Raw genomic sequence first — 10952 nt, 5'->3', positions numbered from 1 at the left:
TTAATGCAGTGATACATTTATCCACATATTGAGAACTTATTGCTGATGCTTTAATTAGGAGTAGCCGTTGCTTATGCTATTTGATGTAATGTATCTGTGGGGCTGAAAGCTACCCCTGGACAGCTCTGGTCACTTCGCTGGGTTATATAAGATGCACAGAGCTGGGTACCTATAAATATTAGCATGCAGCTGTCACAAAAGGATCGTGAGCAGGCTGCTCGGGACCTGGAAAACATAATAACTTGGCACCCGGGAACATACAACTCTGATAACATATTGCAAGGTTATGTGTTGGGGGAGAGGGTAGGAAGGTGGTGGTCGCTTTTTATCTTTGTCTCTTTTTAATTTTAATTTTTCCTTCTGGTATAAGTTGAATCTTTACAATTTTTATCACGTTAGGATGTGACATTCCCGGCCTTGACAGTGCTTTTGTTTGGATATTTATAGCAGCTTCTGGTCATTGTCGAGCAAAGGAGATTGCCCTGCCCTCTGGCCCTTTCTTAAGCAGATTTTGGGCAGAAGCTCCTCTCATGTGGCACTAATTGAAATGATTGGTGGAGGGGGTGTTGTGAGCGCACTGTGTCTGACTCGGGTTTATCTGCCAGGGGCTAAGCCAGGGGAGGCAGGGAGGGGAAAAAAAAAAAAAAAAAAAAAAAAAAAAGGAGAGAGAGGGGAGGGGAAGAAAAAAAAAAAAAAAAAAAACACCAACAACCAGGCTTTGCTTCGCTCTGGTCGCGCTGCCGGCCATCTGTCCAAGCTCGGGCTCGGAGACGGGCGGAGGGACGCGGTCGCTGCCGCTCCGCAGGTCGGTACCGCCGCGGGCGCTGGGCTCCCTGCCGGAGCCGCACTGGGCTGTTGCGTGCTGCTGAGTCTGGGCGCGGGTCTGAGTGGCGCTCTCGGCAGTTGGGCGCGCTGCTCGCCGTGCGCTGGCTGCTCAGGGCGGGCCGGCGGCGGGCGAAGTCGCTGAAAGATTTCGAGTGGCAAATTGGAAGTGATTTCGGGTGGAGATGGGGCTCGTGCGGGCGGCTCGTCGTCCGGGCAAGTGAGCTGCGCTGAAATATGTTTTAGGGATTGTCAGCTGGAAAGTGTACGCTTCCCTTGGGTGAGTAACTCCGCCTGAGCCGGCAGCTTGCGGATCTGAAGGAGATGGTATCTTTCGGAGGTTTGTCCGCCTCCCTTTACCACAACCCCTACCCCCTGATAATTATTCTCTGTAAGTTTAGGGCGAAATCGGGAGGGGCGCGAGCTGGCCGTGCGCTCCGCAGGGGTTGTGAAGGATTAGCAAGGCAGAGGCTGCGAAGTTTCTGACGTCCTATAAACCAGCAATACTGTCAAAAGCAACAGAGCTGCATTATTTTCACGCGTTTTCAAGGTGTTAGCCGGGGAGGTTGCATCTGTCTCTTTAGCTGCTAATGTTTCTGGAGGCTATTTGGAGTTGGTGGTTTTAACAGCCCGAGCAAACAGCTGTATGGAAGTTCTGTGTACAACAGGGAGAGAAAAAGTGAAACTTCAGTGTGTGTTGCTTGAAGAAAACTTACGAACTTTGTGCTAGCTTCATGGTAACAGCAGTGAGGGGTTTCTAGACTCCATGCCTCAAATAGTTCGTAATATTAAAGCACGCAAGGAGTCTTGTTAGTCTGCACCAAAAACTATATTTCAATGTCTTTAACACATCTGCTATGAAGTCGTATTAACCAGAAAGTGGTTATGTTTCACGTGCAAATTCTATTATTTGTGTTCATGATAACTCTACTAGGCCTACTTGAAAAACAAAATAAGGTTCAGATAGTGTGTTAACAGAACGCTTAGCAGATCTCAGTTAAACACAGCGAAATCCAGCCATAGCTGGAAATGAGCTTGCACGTTGACTTTAAAATGTTAGAAAAGAATTTTGATGTGAGAAGTACGCATACGCATACCATCCCATCTAACTGTAGGTCTTGGGTTTCTTTTTTCTTCTGTACAATGTTTTGGAAATGGAAAAATAGTAAGAAGTGGACTTGAGCTGGTAATCCACTTGTCCACTGCTTATCCCTAATGAGGTTCTTAGTACACAGCTCGTGACCTATCGCTGAGGAACACTGACAATGGAATCCAGGAATGGGCCATACTGAAGTTACAAAGAGCTCAAGAAGTATACAAATAAAATAAATTGAAAAGATGAGGCTTAACCGCTCATAAAGCTTTTAACAAACACATCGTGTCTACTATTCTACTTTATTCAAAGAGGAATAAAAAAACTTGCCTATCACATGGTTATTATTCCATACCTTCTTAATATATACTTGGGTGAAGAAAAATGTCTGTTTTCTTCACTATCTGAATTAGTTGTGGGGTTTTTGTTGCAGGTACGTTTTTTTCCTTTACAAAATAACTTGTCCTTTCTATTTCTCTCCTGTCTATCCATGCTGCAAAAATAAGTCTTGAAGCATGTAACATTTGTTTTACTGTTTGTTTTCCATTCCTTATTGCTCTTGGTCTCCATTTGGTCCCGTTTTGAACATTTTTGTAATTTAAACACATCTGTATTTAAACACATCTGTAGAGTGGGAGGTGTGATAATGCATGGCAATATGAATGTATTGTTATTGTTACTCTGGAGAAGCTAAAAGCATGATAAATACTCCTGTAGCTGTATCAGTAAGAAATATGTTAATGTGAGTGCATGGTCAGTTAGAAAACACGTTTTTATTTGAAAGCCTTCTCATGGCAGACATGGTATCAATAATCTTAATGCATAACCTGTGGTGCGTATCTTCCGTAATGGATCTGATTTTTCTCATAGGTCTTTTGTAAATACTGTTTTTATTTAGTATAACAGAATTTTCAAGGAAAGTCCAGGCTCCTTGTTTCTCTTCAGCCTCTGAGTTTTGCAGGAATTTGCCAGGACGGCTGGGGGTGTACGGAACAGGCAGTTTAGGATGCAGCTCTTCTTGTCAGAAATTGCTTTTGGTATTGAAGGGCACTGAGGTCTGATACTAATGTGAATTGTGCCTATTCAAACTGTATGTCAACCCCAGATACTGCTGTGTGTGTTGGATACCAAGAAGGAAATCAGAGTAGCTGCCTCTGATTTTCAAAAGCTAGTGGGAAACTTTGGAAAGCACTTAGTGGAGTATCAGGTTATTTGCATCTGAAGTAGCATGCCACAGAGCAATCAGAGAGTAAAAGACTGTTCTAGCCAAAGTGCAGAGGTTTGCACCCTTTCATGGGTTCTCCTTGCTAGGGGAAATGAAAGGAGATCACAATCACAGGATGGCCTGAGTTGAAAAGGACCACAATGACCATCTAGTTTCAACCCCCCTGCTATATGCAGGGTCATAAACCACCAGTGCAGGCTGCCCAGAGCCACATCCAGCCTGGCTTCGAATGCCTCCAGCGATGGGGCATCCATAACCTCCTTGGCCAACCTGTTCCAGTGCTTCACCACCTTCTGAATGTCAATGGAAGGCTGATGAAATCACAACAAACACCAAATGCTAAGCAAAGAGCTGCATGCTCTGGCAGTACACAGCCACCTGGGCGGCTGTCAAACAAACCCTCCCAGTGTCTTCCCCAAACCTTGGGCAGTGCTATTAGGGCAAACCCTGTGGCTGCTGCCCTGTGGTGGTGCTATTAAGGGAGTTTGGGATGCAGGAGGATGCAGAGGAATGGAGCAGATCTCGCCTTTCTGCTGGCAGGGCTGGGCAGGGTCAGCTGCTATGGCACCCTGCTGTGGGGCTGTGCCTGTGGGGAAGAAGTGTGAAGGAGGAATCTGATAGTGGGAAAGTGCTGGGAGGGCAGTGCTGAGCAAAGTGTGAGGTGATGAGGTCTTGAGGGGGCGGGAGGCATTGGCAGAGGTTGAGTTTTGGTGGAGCAAGGATTGAGGGCAGTTGTATGGACCCAGAAGCCAGAGCTCTTGAGTTTTGCTACAGGGAACTTTTGCAACTGGATGGGTAGGATGAATTGGGTATATGAAAGACATCTAGCTTTAGGTGTCCCTCTTCATTTCAGGGGAGTAAGACTAGAGGACCTTTAAAATTCCCTTTCAACTCAATTCTATGATAAAAGTCAAGATAGGAAGTGAGCATGGGGATTCTCAAGGGCTGAGGAAAGGTTTGGCAATGGAGCAGGAGCAAAATTCAGGGATAGGGGAAGGCTGACAACAAGCAGGTAAGGGGATTCAGATAAGCTTCAGCCAATTCTGTTGTGTATGTGATATCAGTGAGGTAAATTAGTACAATTTAGAGCAAAACTGTAAGGAATGGGAACTCTAAATGAATCTACAGCACTAAGACTGATTACTCTTGCTGTTAATGCTTCACAAAGATTTTCATTTAATGGGGTGTCTGTCTTCTGATGTCTGTAATAACGTCATGAGTGCAGATTGTGGAATGGGAAGAAATTTATTTTCATAGAAATTTGGAGATCATTTCTCTTTAAAAGAGACCTTCTCACACTTTCAGTTAACAAATGTAATTGATTGCATTCATTTGCTAAGCAACAGACTCACTTTGTTGCCTGTGAAGCACAAAAGCAAGGGAGGTTTTGACACAAGAAGCAGGGCTTATGTAAAGTTCATGAACAGCAGCAGAAAGAGTGAATGATGATTTTTTTTCTGTTTTGTGCCTTACATTAAAATATTTTAAGGTTGGATACTTTTCTCTGCTGGCTGCCATCAGTGATAGAAGTATCAACAGGAGAAAAATGGGTCGCTTGGGTTTTAGCATTAAGTAGCAAATCCAAGGCCAATAGGATTTAGCTGAGATGTTAAGGTTTATTCAGTGCATTTAGTTAATGAAGTTGAGAGGAAAAAATGTCTGTCTGGGGGATGGAGAAGGGGACAGCTTTGCCTCCTGCCACCAGGTGCATCCTGCAGTGACTCTTCTTGATTGATAGGCACTCCAAGAGGCAACAAAGAGCTGAGTGAAAGGAGGTTTTAATTAAACCTGCGCGATGCCAGCTCTTTTGGATTAAAATTGAGCAGGAAATCTTTGGGAATATACATCCATCTAGTCTTAAAGGTGTACGTTTGTTATTATGAAGCTTAGGAGAAGGGGAGATGACAATATGTCCAAGTGCCTTCACAGCAGTTACAAAGCAGTGACAATGTTCAGTAAGTTCAATCACATGTGAAACCTTGTCAGTAGCTAACATTTATCAATCAGGCACAGAAAAGAAGTTCAGGTCAACTAATTCCCATCTGAATAGTATGCCAAGATTTCTTGCAGGCAGTCTCACAGTCTCAGCAGCACAGGGGCCTCTTGCTGCACTAACCTGTGATCTGAAGCTTTTGTATGCTCTGCCAGGGGCTAGCATCTTGGCATTGTACAAGCAGTTCAACATCCACAGTTGCTTTTAGAGCCTCAAAGACTTTCAGCAGAGAGATCAATTTAAAAAAGATTGATAATATAGAAAGTTGCCTTTATTTTAAAGATGAGATAATATCTATGCAAAACTCAAAACAACATGAAATGATCCTTTTTTCAGGATTTCTAGGCTTTTTTTTTTTTTTTCAGTTACATTCCTCTATAGGCCAGACTCCTACTCAGATCAGACCTCATTGTTCCTGAATCTGTAGTGGTCAGTTAGAGTCTGATGAACTTTCTTATTCCACCCACCCCTTCAAACATCTGTGCTTGCTGTCATAGCTGGGAGCTCTTGGACAGCAGTTAAGACCATCGAGATTCAGTCTAGTGACCTCAACAGCCTTTTTTTCTGAGTGGGATGTGGGCAGGGGTGGCAGGATTTGATTGTAGCAGTCTTGAATCCAAAAGCAGCAGGCTTACAAAATGAGTAAAAAGATTCCCTGTAGCAGTTGTACCAGCCTAACCAGTAGCTCGGATAGCCTGTGGCTTAGCACAAGTGTGTGAGAAGGGCAGTGAAGCAGTTCTTGGAAGGATTTAGCTCAGCGACACCTGAAAACTCACACAAAATGGATGGTTTGGAGAACAAGAGTGCATGTGGGGGGTTGCTTTTTTTATTGGTTTGGGGAGGAGTTTATTATTTAGGATTTTTTTTTTTGGGGGGGGGGGGTAATTATTTTGCAAGTAATAAAAATATTGATAAAGCAGCATTTGCATTTTTCTGCATCATTATGGGTTGCTCTATTTCTGTTAGTTTCACAGAACCTTTACTGAACAAAAAAATAGCGTGTATTTATAGACTAGACCAGGGATGTGTCTGTAATAAGAAATAAAAAACAGTTTGGTTGTTTTTTTTTTTTCTAAAGGAAAAGTTTTTAAAACAAACAACAACAACAACCCCTCCCTCAGCTGTCCAGGAAAGAAAGAATGCATTTGGATGTAAAGAGCTTAGAGCAGTGTCCATTATTTTTTTTGATGGTTCATTACCTTAAACTTGTTTTCTGGTGTTTTTCTCGTTAGTGGGCAGTAAAGCACCTGCTCAGCATTTGAGCCTGATATAAAAAAATAAAAAGATGGAACATGAGCTTTGAACACCAGAAGTTGATTTTTTTGTGATTTCATACAATTAAGAGAACTGTGCACATACCTTTATGATCTCCTAGCATGGCATGGCTGCATGCCAAAGTCTACCCAAAAGTGCTTACAGAGATTTTTAGCATCTGCTTTGTAACATTAAACACCTTTTAGAAACAGCAGCGGCAATTTCAAGTGGAAAAGCTGTAAAAATGTTGGGACCAGAAGCAACCTTTCACATGGTCCATAATTACTTCATAGCACAGGATTAAATGCTGGAAATCCCTCAGCTGTCTGATGGAGTTTTGTTTGCGTATGATCAAAGATATAGAAGGTTATCTGCCTTTTTTTTTTTAATTTTTATTAAAGCATGTTATACGTATGAGAGCAAATTAAAATGAAGTAAACTTTATTTTTGTCTGTGCAGGAAACTGTTCTGACATGCAAGTTAAGAGTATCCATTCAGAGCAGTAAGAATCAGGTTTGGTGTCTCAGCTCCTTTTGGTTTGGAGATATTTGAGTATCTGGGTTTCCATCTGATAGCAGGAGACATCAGAAGTTCCACCACTGGGTTTCTCTGGGAAGAACAAGAGCCTCAGGCAGGCACCAAAAGACGTATTTCATTTCCCCTTCCCTCCTTTCCCCATCAGCGTTCGTACTGTAAAAACAGATCCCTGGTAGGTAATGGAAAGACTGTCACTGTTAATTAAGAATTGTGAGCATCCTATGATGTTTACTGTGGGCTGGGCAGGGGAAGCAGCATAAAAATTAGAAGAGCTCTCAGATCTTGCTCGTAATGAAGTTTAATGTTACTTCAGTGTAAGTAACATCAGATACGTCTGAAGCTGACCCTGTGTTTTAGAATACTTCTGAAATATTTGAATTTTCTGCTTGCACGTGAATGATATATCTGATGAAATAAAGCCTCCAGCATAAACCATGCTGGTGGAGTATTCTGAAGCCCTGCTTCCTGTGACCAGTGAGAGCACCTCTCTGAGCAGCCTCCCCTACTGACAGAATTGCATCTGCATTTGGGGGTTTCTCTTGTGATTGTCGTGCTGGGGGTGACTCTTTTTCCCACACTTTTGCTGTTACCTTCTGTAATGAGGGATGTGAGACTTGTCTGTGTTCTTCACCAAATATCTAGTTATGTGTATCTTTCTTTTTCTATGTTTTTATCAGATATCATTGAAGTGACCTGTTGAAAGATGCTCGTTGCTTCCCTGACGTGTTAGCCATGCTCACAAGATTTTCCTATTGCTCTCTGTGAAATGTGTTGACTGTTTGTTCTTTAAATAAAAACGAAAAAAAAAAGTTCAGGAAAAATGTCTCTAAAGTTTTCGCTTTAATTCTGATTTACCTCTATTACTCATGTTGAGCCAAATCCTGAGGGTTTCATTCAGCTGAACACTGAGGGTAGGCTGAAATACATGAGTCCTGCAGGAATCATTCTGTGTGGAAGGTAAAATGAAGACCAGGGGCACATGTATCTCTCATGTGCACTGTGAATGCTTGTCTAAAGATAATGACTGTGCTTTGACTATCCCCTTACAACGTGCAATGGTAAGTTTTTGCAGTAGGTTGCATCTGCCTGTGATCAGTTACGTTTTAAGGCATATTTACTGAATGCTTTAGTCAGTGTTAGAAGTCCTACTGCTTTGTTGGATGACTTATTTTGCATGTCGGCCTCCTGGTTAGCCACAGATCTGTAGTTAACCTGTATGTCGGTGAGAGCCTGAGTGCGAATTAAGCTGTTGTCGTATACTCTATCATCACATAACATCTGATATCAGAGTATCCAACCTCTCACGGATATCTAGTTAGAGTTTGTGAGACTTCACTGATCTTTCAAAAAGCTTGCTCTAAGAAGCTGCTGATCTTCAGCTGTGGTATGGTCATTTCAGCAATACCAGTTCCTCTACTGTCTGTTGTGCTGTGGGGTACAACACATTAGCTTAAACACTAAAAACATGAATACTTACGTTCAATGGCTATAAAGACTGTGGCTGAACATAAAGGCAGCTCACCTGTTTTCATTCCTGTTTCCCCAGATTAGGATCGCACCCATGGCCTGTTACTGAGTGTCATCTGGCAAATGGTATTTTATAGTTGATGAGTGAACCTCTCACCTTGCAACTGTGAATTGTGTGAATACACTATAATGTAGTTGGGTAGCTCTTCTTCATTTTTTTTCTTCCTAGTCTCTTGGTCTTTGGTTTCAATGAAATGATGATAAGATGCAGAGTTAAGACCATTTAGACAGTCTTTATAGTAATTTTCTAATAGCAGTTTTCTTGTGAAGAAGGTAGCCCTAACTTAATTGTTTAATAAACTTTTGGAGTGTTTTATTTGTTTATTTGGTTGCCTTGTGGGGCAAATAGACCAACATCACTTGTGATGGATAGTTTTATCTATGCAGAATTTGTTGCTAGGTGTTTCCTTGACCCCAGACCTGCTGGCACATGATCACTGCTACAGGATTTGGAGCCTGCGCTTTGTGTTGTCATCCCTAGATATCATTTTTGGGTTCTCTGTTTGCTGGGGCCTGCTTACATCTGATCCTTCTCATTATCTTACAGCTCTGCGACTTCTTCTTGCCAGTTTTACCTCCCATTAAGAATCAACTCTTATTTTACTCTGAGTAGGTGTGTGGAAGTAAAGTGGAGTTGAAAATTAAGCACAAGCATAGTTTTACAAAGAAAAGGTCAAAGACAAGCTTTCTACCATGCTTTTAATACACTGGATTATTCACAGATGGATGGGTTTTTAGTTGGCTCCAGAAGTAAAGGGCCCACCCCGTATATATGTAAACCTTTCTAAAGTAACTTGAATTCCCTTAAGAGCAATGCATTAAAGTGCCATGAAAATGGAGTTTTCTTTTACATTGTGACCTTTCTGCTTTCCCATTAGTAGATAGGAAAGATCCAAACTCCAGTGAATATTATTAGCAGTCAATAAAGTTAAAAGCAGCATATATATATATATATACACACACACACTGGGAGATAAATGATAAAGTAGGTAGAATTGGCATTGCCCGTATTGGTAATGACATGTCACCTTTATTTTCTCTCTTTATGCCTCAGATTTTACTTAAAAATTAAACAAACAAACAAACAAACAAAAAAACTGATGCTTTTGATGAGAATGAGGCTGAGTTGCAAGAGAAAGGAATGTATTTCTAAATAATATCTTCAGAGTACACCAGACAGGCATAAAAGATTTGCACATGCACTTAAAATGTGTTTCAATTCTAGTTTCTATGTGTTAATGCATTTTAAGTAATTCATATACATGCATTTTTATTGTGAGATTGTGAGGAATTATCTTATGTGGAGATTCGTAGATTTTACAAAATGCTTATTTTGATCACTTTGATTTCAAAGACATGAATTTTTACTCATTTGAAACTCTCAGCTGGAAACTTAGCTGCAACTTTAAACCATGGCTGTTGTCTCTCTAAAGAAAATTGTTTTAGCTGTGTTATACTCATTTCCTGCTTTTGCTTATGAAATATGGGAAAAGTGAATAAAACTTGTTCACATTCACTCAAATTTAAAAGAAAATGAATTTGTGCTTTCATCTTTGTTTTCTGAGAAAGTTCTGGCAAACAGAATGGTTGTGGATGCCCCGTCTCTGGAGGCATTCAAGGCTAGGCTGGATGTGGCTCTGGACAGCCTGGTCTGGTGGTGGGTGACCTGCACACAGCAGGGGTGTTGAAACTAGATGATCACTGTGGTCCTTTTCAACTCAGGCCATTCTATGATTCTATGAACAAGCATATTCTGGAGAATAGTGACCCAAACGGTTTCATTTCTGTGCATAGGAGTAGTTCTGTATTGGTACTTTGATTTTCTTGAGAGTCAAGACTGCGTGGGGCTTGATAGAATGGAGAGAAAATCCACAAAATGAAAGTAATGTTAATCTGCAAATATGTCTATAGCTGAAGGCAAATTTTTTCCACATCTTCACAGATTCAGACTAGTGATTACTTTAAGCATCTTTTCTGTTGCAAACTGTATTTCGAGAGATTATTAGTCAAAATTTGAAAAGTACGCAGATGTCTCTTGCAGAAAGCTGATGATTTGTCTAATGATCCTCAATACTCTGAGGGAGAGCCATGGAAAATGATGCGCACTTGCGTACATCTCACTGAGAACATTTATTACTGTAGCTGTCAGATGAGCAGGCTGTGGTAATAAACAAAAATGGTTTTGTAGCTCATGTTGTGAGACTGGCTTTCGTTTCTGCAGCGTTGAATAGTTGCTGTATGTAACAGTCTCTTTTGCCTTCGCCGTTCTCATTCATAAAATGGAGTTACTGAACTGTACTTATTCAGATAAATCTAATTTATGGTATTTAATCAACAAAGTTTTGAGTTAATCTGTATTAATTTTAACTTAATAATGATGTTCAATTAATAATTAGTCAAAGTCAGTAGTTTTGTGTAAGCACTGAGCACCTAATTTTACGTGCTTATCTGTAGGTTGTACACACACACACACACACACACACACACACACACACACACAC

General features: G+C 41.2%; 1 protein-coding gene across 3 annotated transcripts in view; it reads left to right on the top strand.

The window, feature by feature from the left end:
* Positions 1–763: 763 nt before the first annotated feature.
* LOC122168624 (poly(rC)-binding protein 3-like) overlaps positions 764–10952 on the top strand; it is a 139480-nt gene continuing 129291 nt past the window's right edge. For 2 of the 3 annotated variants that reach the window (XM_042834171.1, XM_042834129.1), the window contains exon 1: positions 955–1102. The gene's annotated coding sequence lies outside the window, so the exon portion shown is untranslated. Of the gene's footprint in view, positions 806–954; positions 1103–10952 lie in introns of those variants that run through there. The other variant, XM_042834137.1, reaches the window with a different exon arrangement.

Source organism: Centrocercus urophasianus, unplaced genomic scaffold (genome assembly GCF_019232065.1).
Source record: "Centrocercus urophasianus isolate 14NV4802_14NV808 unplaced genomic scaffold, USGS_Curo_1.0 seq_11, whole genome shotgun sequence".
In the NCBI taxonomy this organism is placed as follows: domain Eukaryota; kingdom Metazoa; phylum Chordata; class Aves; order Galliformes; family Phasianidae; genus Centrocercus; species Centrocercus urophasianus.
Note: the sequence above shows the minus strand (reverse complement) of the source record. Positions and strands in the feature narration are given on the sequence as shown.